Source organism: Lampris incognitus, chromosome 4, assembly GCF_029633865.1.
Source record: "Lampris incognitus isolate fLamInc1 chromosome 4, fLamInc1.hap2, whole genome shotgun sequence".
In the NCBI taxonomy this organism is placed as follows: domain Eukaryota; kingdom Metazoa; phylum Chordata; class Actinopteri; order Lampriformes; family Lampridae; genus Lampris; species Lampris incognitus.
The window spans coordinates 2,750,452-2,777,279 of record NC_079214.1 but is presented as its reverse complement, the minus strand read 5'-3'; the positions used below and the strand labels follow the sequence as shown (position 1 = coordinate 2,777,279).

Here is a 26,828-nt window from a genome sequence, read left to right as displayed (position 1 = left end):
CCCCCCCATCTCATCCAACACACCTCCCCATCCCATCCAACACACCTCCCCATCCCATCCAACACACCTCCCCATCCCATCCAACACACCTCACCATCCCATCCAAGACACCTCCCCATCCCATCCAACACACCTCACCATCCCATCCAAGACACCTCCCCATCCCATCCAAGACACCTCCCCATCCCATCCACCCCATCTCACCATCCCATCCAACACACCTCCCCATCCCATCCACCTCATCTCACCATCTCATCCAGCACACCCGCCCATCCCATCCACCCCATCTCACCATCCCATCCAACACACCTCACCATCTCATCCAACACACCCGCCCATCCCATCCAACACCCCCCCATCTCATCCAACACACCTCACCATCCCATCCAAGACACCTCCCCATCCCATCCAACACACCTCCCCATCCCATCCAGCCCATCTCACCATCCCATCCAACACACCTCACCATCCCATCCAACACACCTCACCATGGTGAGAGGTGTTCATGGGATGGTGAAATTGGCTGGATGGCATGGGGAGGTGTGTTGGATGAGATGGTTAGATTGGCGCCTGGACAGTGCTTGGCATCCTGTGCATCATATTCTTCATAAATTTTATAAGTCCATTATAATTCTGTTATCCTCTTTCAATGTTGCATTATGTAAATTGCGTAAACACAACATCTATTATACGCTGTCCGTCTTGGGAGAGAGATCCCTCCTCTGTTGTTCTCCCTGAGGTTTCTTCATGTTAAAGGGTTTTTCTTAGGGAGGTGTTCCTTATCCGATGAGAAGGTCTAAGGACAGGATGTTGTGTTACTGTTAAGCCCACTCAGGCACATTTGTAATTTGTGATATTGGGTGTACAAATAAAATTGATTCGATTTTGACTTGATTGGGTGGATGGGATGGGGAGGTGTGTTGTATGGGATGGTGAGGTGTGTTGGATGGGATGGTGCGATTGGGTGGATGGGATGGTGGAGTGTGTTGGGTGGAATGGGGAGGTGTGTTGGATGGGATGGTGGGGTGTGTTGGATGTGATGGGCAGATTTGTTGGAAGGGAGGGGGAGGTGTGTTGGATGGGATGGGGAGGTGTGTTGGATGACTGGTTGGAGGATTGGTTTGGGGGTAAACTGTTCAACGGTTGTGAGCAATACGTTCCTCCATCCACCGCCTATAGGAATGACAGAATGATGAGCGGGATGGGGAGGTGTGCTGGATGGGATGGGGAGGTGTGTTGGATGGGATGGGCACGTGTGTTGGATGGGATGGGGAGGTGTGTTGGATGGGATGGGGAGGTGTGTTGGATGGGATGGGGAGGTGTGTTGGATGGGATGGGGAGGTGTGTTGGATGGGATGGGGAGGTGTGTTGGATGGGATGGGCACGTGTGTTGGATGGGATGGGGAGGTGTGTTGGATGGGATGGGCACGTGTGTTGGATGGGATGGGGAGGTGTGTTGGATGGGATGGGCACGTGTGTTGGATGGGATGGGCACGTGTGTTGGATGGGATGGGGAGGTGTGTTGGATGGGATGGGGAGGTGTGTTGGATGGGATGGGCAGGTGTGTTGGATGGGATGGGGAGGTGTGTTGGATGGGATGGGCGGGTGTGTTGGATGGGATGGGGAGGTGTGTTGGATGGGATGGGCGGGTGTGTTGGATGGGATGGGCGGGTGTGTTGGATGGGATGGGCGGGTGTGTTGGATGGGATGGGCGGGTGTGTTGGATGGGATGGGCAGGTGTGTTGGATGGGATGGGGAGGTGTGTTGGATGGGATGGGCAGGTGTGTTGGATGGGATGGGCGGGTGTGTTGGATGGGATGGGCAGGTGTGTTGGATGAGATGGGGGGTGTTGGATGGGATGGGCGGGTGTGTTGGATGGGATGGGCACGTGTGTTGGATGGGATGGGGAGGTGTGTTGGATGGGATGGGCAGGTGTGTTGGATGGGATGGGGAGGTGTGTTGGATGGGATGGGGAGGTGTGTTAGATGGGATGGGGAGGCGTGTTGGATGGGATGGGGAGGTGTGTTGGATGGGATGGGGAGGTGTGTTGGATGGGATGGGGAGGTGTGTTGGATGGGATGGGGAGGTGTGTTGGATGGGATGGGGAGGTGTGTTGGATGGGATGGGGAGGTGTGTTGGATGGGATGGGCACGTGTGTTGGATGGGATGGGGAGGTGTGTTGGATGGGATGGGGAGGCGTGTTGGATGGGATGGGGATGTGTGTTGGATGGGATGGGGAGGTGTGTTGGATGGGATGGGGAGGTGTGTTGGATGGCATGGGCGGGTGTGTTGGATGGGATGGGGGGGTGTTGGATGGGATGGGGGGGTGTGTTGGATGGGATGGGCGGGTGTGTTGGATGGGATGGGGGGGTGTTGGATGAGATGGGGGGGTGTTGGATGGGATGGGCGGGTGGGTTGGATGGGATGGGAAGGCGTGTTGGATGGGATGGGCAGGTGTGTTGGATGGGATGGGGAGGTGTGTTGGATGGGATGGGCACGTGTGTTGGATGGGATGGGGAGGTGTGTTGGATGGGATGGGGAGGTGTGTTGGATGGGATGGGGAGGTGTGTTGGATGGGATGGGGAGGCGTGTTGGATGGGATGGGCAGGTGTGTTGGATGGGATGGGGAGGCGTGTTGGATGGGATGGGGAGGCGTGTTGGATGGGATGGGCAGGTGTGTTGGATGGGATGGGGAGGCGTGTTGGATGGGATGGGGAGGCGTGTTGGATGGGATGGGCAGGTGGGTTGGATGGGATGGGCAGGTGTGTTGGATGGGATGGGGAGGCGTGTTGGATGACTGGTTGGAGGATTGGTTTTGGGGTAAACTGTTCAACGGCTGTGAGCAATACGTTCCTCCATCCACCGCCTATAGGAATGACAGAATGATGAGCGGACAGAATTTATTGATTCGTATTTTAGCTTTAATCCTTTGGCTCAGTATGCACCCTGACTAAAGTGATAAGTAACTGCTCTAATTTAATGCTTTCAACAATTTTACAGTTCAGAACTACACTGGGATCCTCTTGCAGCCTTCATGAAAACATCATTTTGCAACAAGGAGTTGCAGAAACACTCAGCAGATGAACCAGCCCAGTGACTCCTGAAGGTGTCAGCTGTTGCTGCTGCTTTGTATTCATCTCTGAAGGAACGCTGCGGTTGCTAACCTTTGTTAGCATTTTCATAAAAATGGCCTCCGTTTGATGGTTTATACTTTGTTGTTAGAGAAATAAGACACCACCAGGAGAGAGAGAGAGGGAGAGAGAGGAGAGAGAGAGAGAGAGAGAGAGAGAGAGAGAGAGAGAGAGAGAGAGAGAGAGAGAGAGAGAGAGAGAGAGAGAGAGAGAGAGAGAGAAGATATGAGAGTAGTTGAGGCTATCTTCTGTCATTTAGAGAATATCAGAGATGTTCATGGCGTTAAGAGGTGGAAATATAAGTCACACCAAACTGCAAGACAGAACGTGACTGGAAGGGTTTTTCCCTCAGCAGAAGGGAAAAGAACAATAGAAGCGAAGCTCCTCCCTCCGTTAGTCTCAGTGTTAGCATGTTCAGACAGGTGCTGAGCTGTGATGGATGTCTTCAGAGACACTCGTTCATCTTCATGCACCTCTTTCTTTTGAAGCATCAGCGTCTCAACACCGACGTCTAATGGATGACTTGTTCAGACAGGAACACAGAGCGGCCTCCATGTGTCTATCCACCTCCCATCCTCCATCCTCCCATCCCTCAATCTGACTTGGTTTTCACTCCCCAACTGTAGCTCTGCAACGTTTATACTATTACAAGGAAGATTATGTTCAGAATCACAATATTTACAGTTCATGGGCACATGACTGTGTCAACACACAGCAGGAAGCAGAAGATCAAATGACAGCCAGGAAAAAAGGACAGTGGGAAAAATAAAATACCAAGATAAACAATAAGTTCATCTGCCTAAACCGTGCACATCGTAGCCATGTGTGATGTTCCAGCGTGACTACAGCACGTTGGACGGTGTCATGGTTTTAATCAGGACATGCTCACACACAGCAGACTGAATGACACCACAAGACGTCCTTCATCTGACCTGAGCCTTCGTCTGACCTGAACCTTCATCTGACCTGAACCTTCATCTGACCTGAACCTTCATCTGACCTGAGCCTTCATCTGACCTGAACCTTCGTCTGACCTGAACCTTCATCTGACCTGAACCTTCATCTGACCTGAGCCTTCATCTGACCTGAACCTTCATCTGACCTGAGCCTTCATCTGACCTGAACCTTCATCTGACTGGAACCTTCATCTGACCTGAGCCTTCATCTGACCTGAGCCTTCATCTGACCTGAACCTTCATCTGACCTGAGCCTTCATCTGACCTGAACCTTCATCTGACCTGAGCCTTCATCTGACCGGAACCTTCATCTGACTGGAACCTTCATCTGACCTGAGCCTTCATCTGACCTGAGCCTTCATCTGACCTGAACCTTCATCTGACCTGAACCTTCATCTGACCTGAACCTTCATCTGACCTGAGCCTTCATCTGACCTGAACCTTCATCTGACTGGAACCTTCATCTGACCTGAGCCTTCATCTGACCTGAGCCTTCATCTGACCTGAACCTTCATCTGACCTGAGCCTTCATCTGACCTGAACCTTCATCTGACCTGAACCTTCATCTGACCTGAACCTTCATCTGACCTGAGCCTTCATCTGACCTGAACCTTCATCTGACCTGAGCCTTCATCTGACCTGAACCTTCGTCTGACCTGAACCTTCATCTGACCTGAACCTTCATCTGACCTGAGCCTTCATCTGACCTGAACCTTCATCTGACCTGAGCCTTCATCTGACCTGAACCTTCATCTGACCTGAGCCTTCATCTGACCTGAGCCTTCATCTGACCTGAGCCTTCATCTGACCTGAACCTTCATCTGACCTGAGCCTTCATCTGACCTGAACCTTCATCTGACTGGAACCTTCATCTGACCTGAGCCTTCATCTGACCTGAGCCTTCATCTGACCTGAACCTTCATCTGACCTGAGCCTTCATCTGACCTGAACCTTCATCTGACCTGAGCCTTCATCTGACCTGAGCCTTCATCTGACTGGAACCTTCATCTGACCTGAGCCTTCATCTGACCTGAGCCTTCATCTGACCTGAGCCTTCATCTGACCTGAGCATTCATCTGACTGGAACCTTCATCTGACCTGAGCCTTCATCTGACCGGAACCTTCATCTGACCTGAACCTTCATCTGACCTGAACCTTCATCTGACCTGAACCTTCATCTGACCTGAGCCTTCATCTGACCTGAGCCTTCATCTGACCTGAACCTTCATCTGACCTGAACCTTCATCTGACCTGAACCTTCATCTGACCTGAGCCTTCATCTGACCGGAACCTTCATCTGACCTGAGCCTTCATCTGACCTGAACCTTCATCTGACCGGAAGCTTCATCTGAACTGACGCTTCATCTGACCTGAACCTTCATCTGACCTGAGTCTTCATCTGACCTGAACCTTCATCTGACCTGAACCTTCATCTGACCTGAGCCTTCATCTGACCTGAACCTTCATCTGACCTGAACCTTCATCTGACCTGAGACTTCATCAGACCTGAACCTTCAGCTGACCTGAGCCTTCATCTGAACTGAGCCTTCATCTGAACTGAGATTTCATCTGACCTGAACCTTCAGCTGACCTGAACCTTCATATGACCGGAACCTTCATCTGAACTGAGCCTTCATCTGAACTGAGCCTTCATCTGACCTGAAACCTCATCTGAACTGAAGCTTCATCTGACCTGAACCTTCATCTGAACTGAGCCTTCATGTGAACTGAACCTTCATCTGACCTGAAACTTCATCTGAACTGAGCCTTCATCTGAACTGAAACTTCATCTGAACTGAAACTTCATCTGAACTGAGCCTTCATCTGACCTGAGACGTCCTCTGAACTGAGGCCTGGACACCACGGACATGGACCACCACGGGTTTGCAGCACAGGAAGAGTTCTGACATGGAAATATGATGCTGTGCAACTGGACACACACACACACACACACACACACACACACACACACACACACACACACACACACACACATATATCTAAAATGATGTATACATAATTGTGTGTGTGTGTGTGTGTGTATATATATATGTATGTGTGTGTGTTTGTGTGTGTGTTTGTGTGTGTATACATACATGGCGGCACGGTGGTGAAGTGGTTAGTGCAGTTGCCTCACAGCAAGAAGGTCCTGGGTTCGAGCCCCGGAGTAGTCCAACCTTGGGGGTGGTCCCTGGTCGTCCTCTGTGTGGAGTTTGCATGTTCTCCCCGTGTCTGTGTGGGTTTCCTCCGGGGGCTCCGGTTTCCTCCCACAGTCCAAACGCATGGAGGTCAGGTGAGTCAAACACATGTAGGTCAGGTGAGTCACCGTACTAAATTGTCTCTAGGTATGAATGGGTGTGTGTGTGTGTGTGTGTGTGTGTGTGACGGCCCTGTGTGATGGCCTGGCGGCCTGTCCAGGGTGTCTCCCCGCCTGCCGCCCAATGACTGCTGGGATAGGCTCCAGAATCCCCGCGACCCTGAGAGCAGGGTAAGTGGTGGATGGATACCCCCCCCCCCACACACACACACACCTAAGGACAATTTGGTACGGCTGATTCACCTGACCTGCATGTCTTTGGACTGTCGGAGGAAACCGGAGCACCTGGAGGAAACCCACGCAGACACGGGGAGAACATGCAAACTCCACACAGAGGACGACCCGGGACCACCCCCAAGGTTGGACAACATTACCTTACATTCCATTCCAGTCATGTAGTCTGACACTTTTAACCAAAGCGACTTACAATAAGTGCATCATTTACTGTAGGAAGTCAGGAGAACTACTAGTCATCAGAGGTCATAAGTGCATCTAAACAAGCATCTAAGAGCAAAACCAGTGCTACAGTAAAAGAGCAAGAAAGAGTTTTTTTTTTAAATGAGTGAATACAATAAGTACTAAGAACAAGTAACAGGGTACCAGTAGTTCTTAAAGAGGTGAGTTTTCAACCTGTGTTGAAAGATGGGCAGCGACTCCGCTGTCCTGACATCAGTGGGGAGTTCATTCCACCACTGTGGGGCCAGGACAGAACAGAGCCGGGACCGGGTCGATCGGCAGCAGGGGCCTCTGAGCGACGGGGCAACCAGGCGTCCCGAGGCAGCAGAGCCAAGTGGTGGGGCGGGGGTGTAGGGCTTGACCATGGCCTGGAGCTAGGAAGGAGCTGCTCCTTTCACTGCCCTGTAGGCTAGCACCAGAGTCTTAAACTGGATGCGAGCAGCTACTGGGAGCCAGTGTAGGGACATGAGAAGGGGAGTTGTGTGGGAGAACTTAGGGTGGTTGAACACCAGACAACCTGCAGCTTTCTGAACAAGCTCCAGAGGTCTGATGGCCGACGCCGGGGCGCCAGCAAGGAGGAAGTTGCCGTAGTCCAGCCAGGAGATGACCAGAGCCTGGATGAGCACCTGTGCCGTCTCGTCGGTGAGGAATGGGAGAATCCTCCTGATGTTATAGAGGAGAAATCTGCAGGAGCGAGCAACCGATGCAACGTTTGCAGCAAATGACAGTTGGTCATCCAGGATCACACCCAGACTCCTCGCAGTCCTCAAGTTGGCGTCGCCACGGTGTTGTCAATGGTGATGGCCAGGTGTCGGTGTGGGCTTGAACCCAGAACCTTCTTGCTGTGAGGCGCCCGTACTAACCATTGCACCACCATGCCACTAAAGCAGATTCAAGTTTTTCAAAACCTAATCCAAAACTTTTAAGGATTTATTGTAACTTTGTGTGTGGGCCCTGTGATAGTCTGGCGGCCTGTCCAGGGTGTCTCCCTGCCTGCTGTCCAATGACTGCTGGGATAGGCTCCAGCATCCTGCGACCCTATGTAGGATAAGCGGTTTGGATAATGGATGGATGGCTATATATATATATATATATATATATATATATATATATATATATATATATATATATATATATATGAACTTAGCACAAAAAGTAAGGAAATGTGTGTTTGGTAGATGATGTCTTTGTTGTAACAAAGCTTCTTGGCAGTAAATCTTCTATCAGGCAGCTGATGGTCAGCACCTGGGGTACCAGAAGCTCAACACAAGAGTCAATAGCAGCAGCAAAATAAGCTGTTTGGCATTGATAGAGGAGATCTGGCAAATTTTTCATGGGCGCAACCCACATACTCAGCTCTGCAGCTCATCCCACAAATGCATGTTCCTTACACATGTGGCGCCATTTAAAAGGCACATAACCAGGCTTTCCAACGGTATAAGATTTACTGCCAAGAAGCATTGTCACAACAAAGACATAATCTACCAAACACACATTTCCTCACTTTCTGTGCTAAGTATATATATATATATATATATATATATATATATATATATATATATATAAATATATATATATATATGTGTGTGTGTGTGTGTGTGTGTGTGAATGTGTGTGTGTGTGTGTGTGTATATATGTGTGTGAGTGTGTGTGTGGCTCGGTGCTGTAAAGTGGAAAAAGACTGGAAAAGAACAATGACAAACAGCACAATAAGAAAGACAAATTAAAAGGCATTTTAAAAGTGTTACTTAAATCAGTCAACAAAGAACAGCCTTCTCTCTCTCTCTCTCCCTGTCGTTTGCAGTCAGAACGTCCTGTGACGTCACAACAGACTCGCTCCTTCTGCCCTCGTGCCTGTTCTCCAGGATGACTGCTGGCTTCGGGATGACGTCACGCGTCGCTCCGCCCCGATGGAAAGTCGCTCTTTGCGTTCATTTCATTCCTGCTCTCATTCCGCGCATTCTTCACATCTGTCAGTGCGTTACGCCTTCTCCTACCGGCCCCAAAACACCAGAATAACTTTACACACTCTCCAAAATTAATAAGATCACCTTCCAAAAGAAAAAAGCGCAAAGCGGGCCGTGTTGTTGTGTGTGCATGATCAGTAGCGGAGGTGGTGGAGGAGGAGGTAAGTTTCCATGCTAGTTGGCGGTGTGAGAACTGGCTGCAGAGTTGCGTTAGTTGGCGTCGCGCTGGTGTGTCGTGTGCGCCGCGGCTTCACGGTTTTGTCCAGACTGGCGTCTCGTCTGCCTTCTGAGCAAGACGAGCGCACCTTCCTCTTTTCCAACTCTCTTTCCATCGAGCACGCTGCGTGGCCGAGTCTCGCCGCCGCCGCCGCTGCCGCCTGTTGCGGCGGCGGCGGCGAGACTCGGCCCCCTCCCGGTGCTTGTGCACGGCACCACCAACACCTCCTGACATGTTCGGGAGCAGAAGCCCGACATAACGCCCGCATAACAGCCCGTCAGAGCGGCGTGTCCTGCGCCACCAGCTCGCCAGCTCCCGCCGGGAACGGGGATCTGTTAAAAGCTAATTTATCATTCTTCTTCTCCTCCGTCTTCTTCTTCTCCTCGTTGTTCTTCTTCTTCTTCTTCTCCTTGTTCTTCTTCTTCTTCTCCTTGTTCTTCTTCTTCTTCTTGTTATTGTATGAAGGCGAGCGTGAGACGAGATGAGGAGTAAAGCGTTGCTGTCTTCCTCCGCAGGCTCGCCCCAGGCCGGCTCGGGGACCTGGACGGGGGGAAAGCCGCACTGAGCCGCCGCCGCCGCCGCCGCCGACCGACCGACCGACCGACTTGTTGCTTCAACGCTTCGCCGCGGTGGATTTCTGTTCCCGTCGTCGTCCAACTTTGTGTAAGTACGCACGGCCGTTGTTGCTGTTGTTGTTTGGTCGGTCGCGGAAAAACAACCGAACCGCCTGAGTTCGGTGGTCCACTTTTAAACGGACCGGCCCGACACGCGGTGGACGGTTGGGGGAAAGTGTTTATCACGTCGACTGTGGCAGAACGGACCCCGTCCTCCTCTGCCCAGCTCGAGGCTCCTTTCTTCTGCTAAACATCCACCCCAGTGTGTCCGTCCGTGTGTGTGTGTGTGTGTGTCCGTGTGTGTGTGTGTAACGTTGTGGAGGCCTGTGCAGAGACTCCGGCTGATGTTTCTGGACGTTGTGCTGGTTCTGCTGTTGAGCAGCTCCTCTGGGAGACCCACTCCCTGTATGAACACATCCACTTCTGGGTCTTTTGTTCGGGTTTCTCTCTTGCCGTGGCATATCCGCCTCCTACCGGGCTCTGCTGAGCCCAGGCGAAGGGCTGCACTGGGCTGGCTGGGCTGGGCTGGGCTGGTCTGAAAAGTTTGCCCGGCTCTCCAGTGCTGGGTCAGATGGTTCCTAAGACGTGGCTAAGCGGCACATGACGGCGGTACCTGGCTGACACCGGAGGCTGGCGTGCAGGAGTGGGATGGATGAGAGTCCTCAGAGCCAGGCTTGGGGCTTGGGGCGTGGAGCGGGATTCTGACACCTGGAGAGCTTTAAGGGCAGAACGAGGGCTCCGTCTCAGACCGGTCCTCCTGTAAACGAGGAGAGCCCCGTCAGGTCTCTGTTGTATCTGCTTGTACTTTAGTGTCCCGGTGAGCAGCTGCAGGTCACTCCAGCTGCTTTTGTAAAACGTGCACCACTATGAAGAACCAGAGAAGTTTTCCAAGCTGAACAAAGGGGACCAGTCTGCAGGTTCTGTCCAGCCGGGCGGGATGTTCCTGTCTCTGTGCCGGTTGTGTGTCAGGATGTAGAATTACTGATGGGCTGCTGAATAATTTGAATGTTCATTCTGCTCTGCATTTCATCTCCAAACACAAGTGGTTGGCTCGCTCCAAAAGGCTTCCCCCTTCTTTCCCATGAATTACATGTCACAAACCGCTGCCGGCGGATTGTCTAAATGGGAGCATGGTTCTTCATTACAGCTGAACAGTGCCTAGGTGACGGGGTTTCTCGCCGGAGTCCTCTGACATGGCTTTTGTCATTTACAGTAAACAGACTGACTTCAGTCAGACCTGATCCCAGACACGTTCGTTCACATGGTCAGAAGTAAATCTAGCTGGAGCTGAAAAAAGAAAAACGCAGGATAGCAATAGATGCTTTGTTCTGCTCTTATGTAAGTGGTGGACCTGTTGGACGGAGGCCTGCACAACATGTCCACGTGCAGGAATCCCATATTGTCTTTGCCCTCATCAGTCTCTGCTTTTGAAACCTGCGTGTTATAAACAAGTGTGGAAACTAAAATAGAGTTTATGTTTTACTACTGCTAAATAATTTAAGAGAGATGGCGCCATAGATGATGTGTGCTCGTATGGGATGCACCTCAGTATATTTGTCTGTGGTAGTGTGTGAGGTTAATGGTCAAGATGAAATAACCGACTCATAAATGGCTTATACACTATGACTAGAGGCCTGATTTAATATGCAAAACTGGATTCGAGCACATATGCATAGATGATTAACGTGTGATGATTAACCCATACAATGGAAGTTCACATCAGTTCATTTTTATTCTTTAAGTTGTGCATCCATTTTTCAGTCTTTTTGAGTTTTTCCACGAACCGTCTTCAGTTTTGACAATAAAGAAACGTGCACATGTCAGTGGTGGGATGTGGATTGTGAAGACAATGCCAGGCCGGCGGGACGCTGTCTCACGCCACTCGTCCATGTTGATAGCCTGTTAGCTTTGTTCACCTGCAGCGTTTTGCGTTTTGTGTGCAAGTGTAGAACAAACGAGCAAGTTGCAGCTGTGTGTTGTGTCTTTTGAAGCACACAGGTGTCGCCTGACAGGCGCTGGCCAGACTAACCTTGTAGCATCTTAGTTTTGCTGCTGTGTTCGGGGGACCCCCGTGCGGACGGACCCGTCCGTCCTGTGGCGTGAGCGAGCTTCATCTGCCTGCCTGCTGCCCTCGTTAATCAGCTGCTCGTTACAGCCAAGTTGGCACCTCTTTCCTTGTGTCTCGCTGGAGGTGAACTGGATTTGGTTTTAAACACAGTTTTTGCTGTACTCATGAAATAACACGACCGTTGGCTCAAGTTTCACTTGAGATACACGGAGGCATCAGTGCTGAAATGAGAAGTCTGTTAACTGATGAGTCAACTGATAATCAATTGTTTTAGTTATATATCTATTAAAAGTACAAAACTTGCTGGTCACACGTTGGCTGCCTTCCTCCCACATCTAATGTAGTGTCGATATAAAGTGAATAATTTTTTTGGGCCAAGTAATCGTTTAAGACATCACGTTGGTTTCTGGGAATTCAGGGTGTCCTTGCTTTGGACATGGACTCACTTAATGAGTAGTTGATTCCTTGAATCAGTTGATCGATGAGTTGATAATGATGCGAGTCACAGCTGTCAGAGGTGTAATGTGTACATGTAGTCATCCGTTAGAGATGGACCCTGGAACCGAGTCTGTGATGGAGCCGGTTCCTTACAGCTGGACCGTGTGGCCTGGTGGCAGCAACACACTCTGTGTTGAGGCCGGGTTCGTAGAATGAAGACGTATTCCACCAGACGCATCAGGCTGTTGTCTAACAAAGCAAACCAAACGCTGACCAGCGGGCCCGCTGGACCTGTCTTCGTGTGCAGCTGATGAAGGTGGTACCGGAGGAGGTGAGAGAGCCCAAGATGCCGCCTGGAAAGCTCGTTGTCTTGCTAAAGGGCCGTGTTGTGAAAAGCGGCGGTGCCCTGCAGCAGCAGAGAGAAAGAAAGACTTCAAATCATCATTTGTAGAATAATGGGTCGCTGCCTTTAAACACACACGAAGGATGGCCTGGATTTAAACACACACGATGGATGGCCTGGATTTAGGACTGTTGGGTTTGACGGCAAAGCGGAGGTTTGAACATTTGCAGGACACATTCGGACGCCTCATATGAGGTATCTAATTATGACTGTTTTTCTGCCTATGACCTGTCTTGACTGTGTGTGCCCTTATCATATATTCTTAGCATGGTGTGTTTAGATTATACCTTCAGTCAGACAACACTCCTATTTCCATAGAAACCCCAGGAAAAGCTGACAGCCACGCTGTTTGTTTTACTTAAATATTTTGAAGGCTGTAGTATATACGAGCGTCTTTATTTCTGACCGCGGTCCGCAGTAAAACCGTGTTCCTCTGTGGCGTAGTGACGGTGAGGATCAGGATGGAAGAAGTCTGGCGTTTCACAGTTACTAGTGATCGAGATGTTATCTGGTTTACACTGGGATCAGCGTGGCTCAGATGGTCTTTACACACGTCCTTGTTCTCAGCCTCTGAATTTGTTGAATTCTTTATGGAGGACGGACAGATGTTGGACACGGTTGGACATAATTGAGAGTACAATTTGACATGCACTTCAGGATTATGGTCTAATTCTGTTCTGATAAGTGTCCAAGAAGTTCCACATGGGAATATGAACGCATAATGTATTCCCCAGTTTAGTCAAAATGATAAAATGGCGGTGTTCTTTTTTTTTTTTTTTTTTGCAGCAGCAGCCGTGTTTGGTTAGTAAAAAAGATGTATGATCTTTGATTTCTTGCAGACGCTGGGTCATTAGTTATATAGTGAGACCAGACGTGTTGCTCGTGTAGAAGGACAACCGGAAGCATCCCAGTTTTCCAGAAAAACAATGCTCCCGCCTGCTTCCAGACGGTGTGCCCCGAAGTAAACCCAGCTCCAGAAAGGGAATTTCAGAATATGAGCAGTTTGAGTCCGGCCACCAGAAATTAAAAGCTGGCTGCAGACGTCATCTAAGTCAATCTGTTTCAGCGCTGCAGCCATAAAATGACTGCCCGCTACTGAGTGCACTTTGGCCTTGTCAACCACCTCTGTAAGTGCATTACCACTTTGTCTCCATATGTGTAATTATGGCCAAGTTGCTATGTATAATTTTTCGCCCGTTAACACTGAACTGCTCAGCCTTTGACCGTTTGTAATAATGAGTCCAATGAATGGAGCCTTAAAGTTTTGTAAAAAGGCACAAAATGTTTTCTGAACTTTGGAAATCAAACAGTTGAAGCATTTTACTATACTGGCCCTATGATTTACACCAGACGCCATTGTTCTCAGTCACTTTCACATGAGAAAAAAAAATCTGGACAAATTGTTGTCTTTGGCCCTTTTGGGACGGTGTCAGTTTGATCAGGAGAGATGTGGTGATGAGAATTATTACCTCTCCAGAAAAAGAAAAATGTTGGTGATTTTTCCAGCAACCTGAAATTAGCCTGCATTTTGCTGTCTTGGTATTGCAGATAGTTACTGACATGTACACCCGGTGTTTCCATCACAACAGAGATGAGGAAGACTATCGATGAAGGCTCCAGGTGTTGCTGGTGCGTTTTTACTGTAGGTGACCAGGTATCAAACTGAGCTGGGGATTTTAGAAGTGAAGTGATGCTGTGTGACACATTTGCACAGATGTGTCCCTGAATTACCACGCTGGCTCAGTAAGTTATTTTACTGTCTGTTGGACTGGCTGATGTTTCCCATGTGTGCATGAGAAAATCAAATGACTGACCTGCCCTCGTAACGCTGAAGCCTTCCAGAGGGGCCCGTGATCACCCTTCATTAAAGTGCACTTATTCAGAAATGATTTGTATATGGAGACATTCCACTTTCTCTGCCATCCGTCTCTCACTCATCTACGTCTTCATTTGGATTAAAACAAAATTAAAATTAACGTCCTCATGATGAGACCCAGTTTTTCTGCAATATATAAACCATGAATCATTAGATGAGTCACTTTCTGAAACCACTATAAACATTTGGTTTCTTGGCCACAGTGAAAGCAGGAAATCCAGACTTCAACAACTTCCTCTGCCGGCGCGGGCCGCTGTGGCGGCGGTGGTTTTAAGTGCAGGGCTTCCCACTAGCGAGAAGAAGATGTACGCCCATGGAACAAAGGCACAGTCACTTCATTTACTGAAACTGTTTGTAATTTGCGGCCTGTATTCAAACGTGGCCAATTCAGTCTCTCTGGCACCGTATTCCCCAGGCTGCTGCTTGTAATAAATCCCCACAAGACCTTTCATCAATGGCTGCTCTATTGTTATCATGGCCGACACAGATCGGGCAGCCTCCTGTGGCCGGAGGTGCACTGGATTCAGACACAGCCAGACTCCAGGGCTTCTCTCCTGCATTAGCATGCTCGCTGTGGCCGGTGCAGGAGGGGAATCGGTTTGAGTCGAGGTGCAGCCGTGCCATGCTTTCCTCTGCTCCTGACGTTGTGCTCTCTGTTTATGAATGGTAGAGATGTTCCTGTTGACTAGTGAAATATGGTTAAATCTTATAAACCGGTAAGCCACTCTGTCTTTGACTGAGCACTTTTCTGCCCATGTCTCTGTTGGGCTGAAGGTTTACACGCTTCTCTGTTGGGGTTTCACCTTTCTAAATGTCCAGGTAAGTTCTGCTTATTGACAGCATGTGTTCCTTCAAGCTCGTTTTAATGATTTTCATGTCAGTCAAAGTCTGCCACCTAAGAGGAACAGATGGAAACTTGGATTCATTCCAGGAATTTTCGCTAAAATGTCAAAAGGAGAGACAGTGGCAGTACATTTATCGTGGGAGCAGCACATTGTACGAAGGTTGAGTAACTAAAGGAATGACTGACATTGAAGTTTCCCATAAGATATGTTCAATCCCTGAAACGTTTCCATCTCCTTCCTACTGACGCTGTTGACTGAACGGCTAAATGCTCTACTTGCAGTTTGCTATGGGATTAGTTTTTCAGACAGACTCTGATCTCGAAAACTGTTTGATAAACCAGAAATCGTTGTAAAAGGCAACACATTGTTAAATCCATCTGCTGTAGTCACGCATGCAGGGCTGCTCATTCTTACAAGGCGGCGCTTGGCCACGCGAGATCGGCATCCGCTGAAGCTAGCCAGGCCACGTTACGCTGATGACTCCACGCTTGGCTTCAGATGGTTCAGTCACGGCAGTGAACGGCCTCACAATGGGAATATTTCCACAGGTGAAAATGAAGTTTTAACTTTTTGATCAGTTTCACATTAATGTCCCAGTGACCTTCTTTCAATTATGCATCAGTGAAGCTGTCTGTACTGTGTTTTATTGTAATTTGTTAAACGTGGTGCACACAGCATGCTGTCATGGAAGGACAGATTGGTCCATCTCAGATTTAAATGGAGATTTATTGGAATGATGAATTGTGTTGAAGGATCAATCAGCCCTCTGTAATACATTTGGACCGTCTGAACACCCAGCTGAAGGATTTTCTCTGTCCTTGGTTTTCTGCGAGACAGAACTGGAGACGTTGTGACCTGCATTGTTGGTGAACTGGGTTGCCCGTACGGTGGGTTCGACGGCGCTCGGTGCTTTCTCGTAGTAAAGCCGTCAGAGTACACGTCATTTGAACGGCTCCCAGTGATTATATTCAGGGCTTTGTTCAGGAGGATCCTTGTTAAGACGGATTTATGTAGAGCTTCAAGAGGTTAAGCAGAATATCTCTTAACTGTTGAATTGGCCCTAAAAATGTGCCTGTTTTAACATCACGTTTTAAAATGAACATTCCAGCAATTAGCCTGAATATAGTGTCAGAAGAACATTACGCTGTCAGCCCACCCTGCCGTTCCAGCAGAGGACAGGTGTGAGCTCTGAGGGTTGGATGAGGTAAACCAGTATCCCTGTGATGGTGGTCAGACAGATTTATGTAATGTTATTTGTCCTTCGCTGTGACTCAGTTTGTACTGGTTATGCTGGTTCAACCAGCATGTCTCCGTAAGGACGGTGACGCCTCCAAGCTTCAGTGTGTCACAGCGGCCTAGACGGGAACTACAAGTACACATAAAGATATGAAAAACACAATAAATAATCCCCACAATGACAACAAAGCAGGGTGTTTTCTGGAAGAAAAATGGCACTTGACTTTTCTGCTGGGATTGTAGAAGTGTCACCTGATGTGCAGGACTTGTGCAGGAGTGGAGGAAAAGAGGCGAAACAGAAAGAGGGGGAACAGAAAGAGGGGAAAAAGCAGAGTAAATATAGAAGAGGTGAGACGGGGCTACAGATGGACCTGCACAGCCACATGCAAATGGTGGCCGTCGTGCTCATCTCTGTCATTTGTTGTTGTTGTTGTTGTTTTTTTCATGCCCGTCTGCACGTATGCTGGATGAGCCGGCGAGCAGCGCTGGACCGGCTCCACTCTCATAACTGTCAGGAGATCCTTTATCTGACGGACCTTTATTTACTGCTTTAATTTCCGGAGCTTTATGTGTTGCCGTCGCTGCAGCGCCGTGTGACAGCGCGCTACGCAGGCTGGAATGCATGGCATAGCTTTATAAAGAGAACCTCCTCCATGCCTTCATGACACATTTGGTATGGACGGCAGAATGCCTTGTTTTATTTCAGAGGTGGGGTCCAGTCGGCAGTGCAACAAGTGATGTTCTGTGTTTGGTTGATGGTTGTTTACCTTGGCTGGTGTGTGTGTGTGGCGAGCAGGCGGGACGGCTGAGCGGCTGGCTGCATGGTGGCGGTGCTATCTGTCTGCAGTTTGAGCAAGGCAGATTGGACTGCTTTGATAGCACCTGTAAATCAATCTCGTGCACCGCAAACAGAGATTGATCCCAGAGAGGCTTGATGGAGGCTGAGTCCAGGTCTCAGATTTGAGCCGGATGACATCAGACAGATTCACTGCTGTTTAAGGAGGCATGAAACAAATACCTGGGCGAGAACAGAGGGACTATTAGCGAGCTTGCTAGCCCCTCCATCTTTGGACATTTGGAAATTGACTTTGAAAAGCTTGTTTACTGATTCGTCAGTACTCCTCATTGTGCAGATTAAGTCATGAAACCCCGAGGACAACGTCCTACACAACACATCAGGGATTTTCTCTCAGGTGCAACGTGACGTACAAGTGTACTTTCATGATATAGAATTTTATTGAATTTGAGAATGTGTGTCTTATGACCCTGGTGAAGGGTTTATCCCTGTCTCTGCATCACGTTGACTCTTCTTTGGTGGAATTACAGCCTGGTTGTGTTTCTTAATAAGACAGGCTGATCCTCGTGTTCATCAGGGCATTGTTTTCGACATTTTGATTTATCGTAGAGGATCTCTGCATGGCCGAACTTCACCCTCGGCGTTACACGCTGAAATGCTGCAGCCACTTCAGTGAATAGCATTCAGAGTATCTGTTTTTTTTCTTTTTTGGGATATTCTCTGAAGCCCGTAACTCGGTTTCTCAAGGACCTGGCACATAGACGTGCTCCACTTTTCATTCCACAAACATGTTATTCCAGAGATAATTAATCTATTCAAATGACATAACCTGCAAATGGAATTTCAGTGATGTCTGTTATTGTAAATGTGCATAATTGGCTGTGTGTCGCTCAAAGACAAAGTGGCATACTTTTGACATTTCTGTAATAATTAGGCTGAGGCCGGTGTATGGCTCTACAGCATGCAGAAAACATGAGTTTTGTAATCACACGGTAATTATAGTTTTCAACTGTGTTGCCTTAACTACTGTGGGCCATTATGGGGTGCACAAAAGTCATTCACAGAATCATTATTGCACCCTCTGAGATAACGGCACAAAAGAACTCCACATGGAAAATTACATTCGAGACCTCTCATCTGCTGTTTCATTACCTTGCTCTGTCTGACGGGACAAATGGCTTCTCTTAATTTAAGGAGCTGAATTCCAGCTTGGCGAGTGGTTTATGTAATCTGATGGTAAGTGTCATTTTCCACAATGCCATGTCACAGCAACCCCCCCCTCCCCCGCGTCCTGGTTACCACATTCACTTGTTGCTTTGCAGGCTAGCCCCCCACTCCCCACGCCCCCCACCCCCATGGCGCCTCACAAAAAGGACCATTTCCATGGTGTTCACCCTGCACAGGCGGCAGTATGCAATTATCTGTTATCTTCAAGTGTTTCCACAGGTGACATTCATACCTCCCCATGGCAGTCCTAATTAGTCCACAGATTCTGAGGTACTAAGATACCGACAACTCTGCTCCGTTATTCACATGTCTGACATCTCAGGAACCGTCAGGGACACGGGAGAACACTGTATGCTAGATAGCTTAGAACTTCCCAATCTGTCACTCGTCTGTTCATGTGATCAGAAATCCCACAGATGATGCAGAATGACTCAGTAGATCAAACAATTACACACATCAGTGGATTATTGTTATTTATTGGCTAGTTTTCTTTTTAAATCCAACCCCCATGAAGTGACACACATTCCCTTTCTGGTTCTGCTTCCATGTCCAACATCGGTCTGATGACAGCTGAGAGTCTGTCAAGAGCTTGATGTGGAGGCTGGACGGTAGGGAGAGGATGGAGAGATGGACTGTAGGGAGAGGGCGGAGAGACGGATGGACGGTAGGGAGAGGACGGAGAGATGGATGGACGGTAGGGAGAGGATGGAAGGATGGACAGTAGGGAGAGGATGGAGGTATCACAGAGACTTGATCCTCACTGTTGGCTTAATAAGTCGTTCCTATAGAAGACTCCTCCCACTGTGTCTTATCGATATAGGTCTTAATTGTAAAACAGTACTTTCATGGAATTGCTGAGGAGCGATAGAAAAAAGGTTTATGTCGGTTCACTTTCACCACAACATGTCTCTTTTATTCACCACAACATGTCTCTTTTGTTCACCACATGTCTTTTGTTCACCACAACATGTCTCTTTTGTTCACCACACCATGTCTCTTTTGTTCACCACAACATGTCTTCTATTTACCACAACATGTCTTCTATTCACCACAACATGCCTCTTTTATTCACCACAGCATGTCTCTTTTGTTCACCACAACATGTCTCTTTTGTTCACCACAACATGTCTCTTTTGTTCACCACAACATGTCTCTTTTGTTCACCACATGTCTTCTATTCACCACAACATGTCTTCTATTCACCACAACATGCCTCTTTTATTCACCACAGCATGTCTCTTTTGTTCACCACAACATGTCTCTTTTGTTCACCACAACATGTCTCTTTTGTTCACCACAACATGTCTCTTTTGTTCACCACAACATGTCTCTTTTGTTCACCACAACATGTCTCTTTTGTTCACCACATGTCTTCTATTCACCACAACATGTCTTCTATTCACCACAACATGCCTCTTTTATTCACCACAGCATGTCTCTTTTGTTCACCACAACATGTCTCTTTTGTTCACCACAACATGTCTCTTTTGTTCACCACAGCATGTCTCTTTTGTTCACCACAACATGCCTCTTTTATTCACCACAGCATGTCTCTTTTGTTCACCACAACATGCCTCTTTTATTCACCACAGCATGTCTCTTTTGTTCACCTGTTCACCACAACATGCCTCTTTTATTCACCACAGCATGTCTCTTTTGTTCACCTGTTCACCACAACATGTCTCTTTTGTTCACCACAACATGTCTCTTTTGTTAACCACAGCATGTCTCTTTTGTTCACCACAACATGTCTTCTATTCACCACAACATGTCTTCTATTCAGCACAACATGCCTCTTTTATTCACCACAGCATGTCTCTTTTGTTCACCACAACATGTCTCTTTTGTTAACCACAGCATGTCTCTTTTGTTCACCACAACATGTCTTCTATTCACCACAACATGTCTTCTATTCACCACAACATGTCTCTTTTATTCACCACAGCATGTCTCTTTTGTTCACCACAACATGTCTCTTTTGTTCACCACATGTCTCTTTTGTTCACCACAACATGTCTTCTATTCACCACAACATGTCTCTTTTATTCACCACAGCATGTCTCTTTTGTTCACCACACCATGTCTCTTTTGTTCACCACAACATGTCTCTTTTGTTCACCACAACATGTCTCTTTTGTTCACCACAGCATGTCTCTTTTGTTCACCACAACATGTCTTCTATTCACCACAACATGTCCTCTATTCACCACAGCATGTCTCTTTTGTTCACCACAGCATGCCTCTTTTATTCACCACAGCATGTCTCTTTTGTTCACCACAACATGTCTCTTTTGTTCACCACAACATGCCTCTTTTATTCACCACAGCATGTCTCTTTTGTTCACCACAACATGTCTCTTTTGTTCACCACAACATGTCTCTTTTGTTAACCACAGCATGTCTCTTTTGTTCACCACAACATGTCTTCTATTCACCACAACATGTCTTCTATTAACCACAACATGCCTCTTTTATTCACCACAACATGTCTCTTTTGTTCACCACAACATGTCTCTTTTGTTCACCACAGCATGTCTCTTTTGTTCACCACAGCATGTCTCTTTTGTTCACTACAACATGTCTTCTATTCACCACAACATGTCTTCTATTCACCACAACATGCCTCTTTTATTCACCACAGCATGTCTCTTTTGTTCACCACAACATGCCTCTTTTGTTCACCACAGCATGTCTCTTTTGTTCACCACAACATGTCTCTTTTGTTCACTACAACATGTCTTCTATTCACCACAACATGTCTTCTATTCACCACAACATGCCTCTTTTATTCACCACAGCATGTCTCTTTTGTTCACCACAACATGTCTCTTTTGTTCACCACAACATGTCTCTTTTGTTCACCACAACATGTCTCTTTTGTTCACCACAACATGTCTCTTTTGTTCACCACAACATGTCTCTTTTGTTCACCACATGTCTTCTATTCACCACAACATGTCTTCTATTCACCACAACATGCCTCTTTTATTCACCACAGCATGTCTCTTTTGTTCACCACAACATGTCTCTTTTGTTCACCACAACATGTCTCTTTTGTTCACCACAGCATGTCTCTTTTGTTCACCACAACATGCCTCTTTTATTCACCACAGCATGTCTCTTTTGTTCACCACAACATGCCTCTTTTATTCACCACAGCATGTCTCTTTTGTTCACCACAACATGCCTCTTTTATTCACCACAGCATGTCTCTTTTGTTCACCTGTTCACCACAACATGTCTCTTTTGTTCACCACAACATGTCTCTTTTGTTAACCACAGCATGTCTCTTTTGTTCACCACAACATGTCTTCTATTCACCACAACATGTCTTCTATTCAGCACAACATGCCTCTTTTATTCACCACAGCATGTCTCTTTTGTTCACCACAACATGTCTCTTTTGTTAACCACAGCATGTCTCTTTTGTTCACCACAACATGTCTTCTATTCACCACAACATGTCTTCTATTCACCACAACATGTCTCTTTTATTCACCACAGCATGTCTCTTTTGTTCACCACAACATGTCTCTTTTGTTCACCACATGTCTCTTTTGTTCACCACAACATGTCTTCTATTCACCACAACATGTCTTCTATTCACCACAACATGTCTCTGTTATTCACCACAGCATGTCTCTTTTGTTCACCACACCATGTCTCTTTTGTTCACCACAACATGTCTCTTTTGTTCACCACAACATGTCTCTTTTGTTCACCACAGCATGTCTCTTTTGTTCACCACAACATGTCTTCTATTCACCACAACATGTCCTCTATTCACCACAGCATGTCTCTTTTGTTCACCACAGCATGCCTCTTTTATTCACCACAGCATGTCTCTTTTGTTCACCACAACATGTCTCTTTTGTTCACCACAACATGCCTCTTTTATTCACCACAGCATGTCTCTTTTGTTCACCACAACATGTCTCTTTTGTTCACCACAACATGTCTCTTTTGTTAACCACAGCATGTCTCTTTGGTTCACCACAACATGTCTTCTATTCACCACAACATGTCTTCTATTAACCACAACATGCCTCTTTTATTCACCACAGCATGTCTCTTTTGTTCACCACAACATGTCTCTTTTGTTCACCACAGCATGTCTCTTTTGTTCACCACAGCATGTCTCTTTTGTTCACTACAACATGTCTTCTATTCACCACAACATGTCTTCTATTCACCACAACATGCCTCTTTTATTCACCACAGCATGTCTCTTTTGTTCACCACAACATGCCTCTTTTGTTCACCACAGCATGTCTCTTTTGTTCACCACAACATGTCTCTTTTGTTCACTACAACATGTCTTCTATTCACCACAACATGTCTTCTATTCACCACAACATGCCTCTTTTATTCACCACAGCATGTCTCTTTTATTCACCACAACATGTCTCTTTTGTTCACCACAACATGTCTCTTTTGTTCACCACAACATGCCTCTTTTGTTCACCACAGCATGCCTCTTTTGTTCACCACAGCATGTCTCTTTTGTTCACCACAACATGCCTCTTTTGTTCACCACAGCATGTCTCTTTTGTTCACTACAACATGTCTTCTATTCACCACAACATGCCTCTTTTATTCACCACAGCATGTCTCTTTTGTTCACCACAGCATGTCTCTTTTGTTCACCACAACATGTCTCTTTTGTTCACCACAGCATGTCTCTTTTGTTCGCCACAACATGTCTCTTGTTCACCACAACATGTCTCTTTTGTTCACCACAACATGTCTCTTTTGTTCACCACATGTCTCTTGTTCACCACAACATGTCTCTTTTGTTCACCACGTCTTTTTTGTTTACCACAACATGTCTCTTTTGTTCACCACAACATGTCTCTTTTGTTCACCACAACATGTCTCTTTTGTTCACCACATGTCTCTTGTTCACCACACCATGTCTCTTTTGTTCACCACACCATGTCTCTTGTTCACCACATGTCTCTTTTGTTCACCACAACATGTCTTTTTTGTTCACCACACCATGTCTCTTGTTCACCACATGTCTCTTGTTCACCACAACTTGTCTTTTTTGTTCACCACAACATGTCTCTTTTGTTCACCACAACATGTCTCTTTTGTTCACCACAACATGTCTCTCTTGTTCACCACAACATGTCTCTTTTGTTCACCACATCTCTTTTGTTCACCACAACATGTCTCTTTTGTTCACCACAACATGTCTCTCTTGTTCACCACAACATGTCTCTTTTGTTCACCACAACATCTCTTGTTCACCACATGTCTCTTGTTTACCACAACATGTCTCTTTTGTTCACCACATCTCTTTTGTTCACCACATGTCTCTTGTTCACCACAACATGTCTCTTTTGTTCACCACGTCTTTTTTGTTTACCACAACATGTCTCTTTTGTTCACCACAACATGTCTCTTTTGTTCACCACAACATGTCTCTCTTGTTCACCACAACATGTCTCTTTTGTTCACCACATGTCTCTTTTGTTCACCACATGTCTCTTGTTCACCACATGTCTCTTTTGTTCACCACAACATGTCTCTTGTTCACCACAACATGTCTCTTTTGTTCACCACAACATGTCTCTTTTGTTCACCACATGTCTCTTGTTCACCACAACATGTCTCTTTTGTTCACCACACCATGTCTCTTGTTCACCACATGTCTCTTGTTCACCACAACTTGTCTTTTTTGTTCACCACATGTCTCTTGTTCACCACCTGTCTCTTTTGTTCACCACAACATGTCTCTTTTGTTCACCACAACATGTCTCTCTTGTTCACCACAACATGTCTCTTTTGTTCACCACATCTCTTTTGTTTACCACAACATGTCTCTTTTGTTCACCACAACATGTCTCTTGTTCACCACAACATGTCTCTTTTGTTCACCACAACATGTCTCTTTTGTTCACCACAACATGTCTCTTTTGTTCACCACATGTCTCTTGTTCACCACAACATGTCTCTTTTGTTCACCACACCATGTCTCTTGTTCACCACATGTCTCTTGTTCACCACAACTTGTCTTTTTTGTTCACCACATGTCTCTTGTTCACCACATGTCTCTTTTGTTCACCACAACATGTCTCTTTTGTTCACCACAACATGTCTCTCTTGTTCACCACAACATGTCTCTTTTGTTCACCACAACATGTCTCCTATGTTCACCACAACATGTCTCTCTTGTTCACCACAACATGTCTCTTTTGTTCACCACAACATGTCTCTCTTGTTCACCACAACATGTCTCTTTTGTTCACCACAACATGTCTCTTTTGTTCACCAAATCTCTTTTGTTCACCACATCTCTTTTGTTCACCACAACATGTCTCTTTTGTTCACCACAACATGTCTCTCCTGTTCACCACAACATGTCTCTTTTGTTCACCACAACATGTCTCTTGTTCACCACGTCTCTTGTTCACCACAACATGTCTCTTATGTTCACCACAACATGTCTCTCTTGTTCACCACAACATGTCTCTTTTGTTCACCACAACATGTCTCTCTTGTTCACCACAACATGTCTCTTTTGTTCACCACAACATGTCTCTTTTGTTCACCAAATCTCTTTTGTTCACCACATCTCTTTTGTTCACCACAACATGTCTCTTTTGTTCACCACAACATGTCTCTCCTGTTCACCACAACATGTCTCTTTTGTTCACCACAACATGTCTCTTGTTCACCACATGTCTCTTGTTCACCACAACATGTCTCTTTTGTTCACCACAACATGTCTCTTTTGTTCACCACATGTCTCTTGTTCACCACACCAGGTCTCTTTTGTTCACCACAACATGTCTCTTTTGTTCACCACAACATGTCTCTTTTGTTCACCACATGTCTCTTGTTCACCACACCATGTCTCTTTTGTTCACCACACCGTGTCTCTTGTTCACCACATGTCTCTTGTTCACCACAACTTGTCTTTTTTGTTCACCACAACATGTCTCTTGTTAACCACAACATGTCTTTTGTTCACCACAACATGTCTTTTGTTCACCACAACATGTCTCTTTTGTTCACCACACCATGTCTCTTTTGTTCACCACAACATGTCTCTTTTATTCACCATAACATGTCTTTTGTTCACCACAACATGTCTCTTTTGTTCACCACACCATGTCTCTTTTGTTCACCACAACATGTCTCTTTTGTGCACCACAACATGTCTTTTGTTCACCACAACATGTCTCTTGTTCACCACATGTCTTTTGTTCACCACACCATGTCTCTTTTGTTCACCACAACATGTCTTTTGTTCACCACAACATGTCTTTTGTTCACCACAACATGTCTCTTGTTCACCACAACATATCTCTTCTGTTCACCACGTCTCTTTTGTTCACCACGTCTCTTTTGTTCACCACAACATGTCTCTTCTGTTCACCACGTCTCTTTTGTTCACCACAACATGTCTCTTTTGTTCACCACGTCTCTTTTGTTCACCACGTCTCTTTTGTTCACCACGTCTCTTTTGTTCACCACAACATGTCTCTTTTGTTTCCACCATTGATGAGACCTTGCTTTGTGTTTATTCTCTCGCTTAACATCTATCCATGTGCAGTCTGAGGTTTAGTTGTTCCACGTCATCTGGTATGTGTCTGATTAAAAAGAAGTGTGCGGGGCGTCCGGGTGGCGTAGCAGTCTATTCTGTTGCCTACTAACACGGGGATCGTCGGTTCGAATCCCTGTGTTACTTCCGGCTTGGTTGGGTGTCCCTACAGACACAATTGGCCCCCGTCTACGGGTGGGAAGCCAGATGTGGGTATGTGTCCTGGCCGCTGCACTAGCACCTCCTCTGGTCGATCAGGGCGTCTTTTCAAGGGGGGAGGGGGAAGTGGGGGGAATAGCGTGATCCTCCCTCGCGCTACGTCCCCCTGGTGAAACTCCTCACTGTCAGGTGAAAAGAAGCGGCTGGTGACTCCATGTGTATGGGAGGAGGCCTGTGGTAGTCTGCAGCCCTCCCTGGATCAGCAGAGGGGCTGGAGCAGAGACCGAGATGGCTCAGAAGAGTGGGGGTAATTGGCCAAGTACAACTGGGGAGAAAAAGGGGGAAGAAGAAGAAGTGTGGGCTGTACTGTGATGGGTTCCTGTGTGTGTACTGTGGTTGATATGCTGCAGGTGGATGCTAGGAGGATATCCTGGTGGTGAGGACCGTACCAGGTTAGACGTGCTGGTGATGATTCCTGACAGTTTTTCTTTCTTAATCTTTCCAAAGGAAGAAAGATCTCATGTAGACCCACCGTGTTGTGTATTCACATAAATCAGATACAGTTTGATT

General features: G+C 46.9%; 1 protein-coding gene across 2 annotated transcripts in view; it reads left to right on the top strand.

The window, feature by feature from the left end:
* Positions 1 to 8,616: 8,616 nt before the first annotated feature.
* The window catches only part of tead1b (TEA domain family member 1b), a 158,431-nt gene continuing 140,219 nt past the window's right edge, over positions 8,617 to 26,828 (top strand). For both annotated transcript variants that reach the window (XM_056278348.1, XM_056278347.1), the window contains exons 1-2: positions 8,617 to 8,988; positions 9,560 to 9,707. The gene's annotated coding sequence lies outside the window, so the exon portion shown is untranslated. The remainder of the gene's footprint in view (positions 8,989 to 9,559; positions 9,708 to 26,828) is intronic.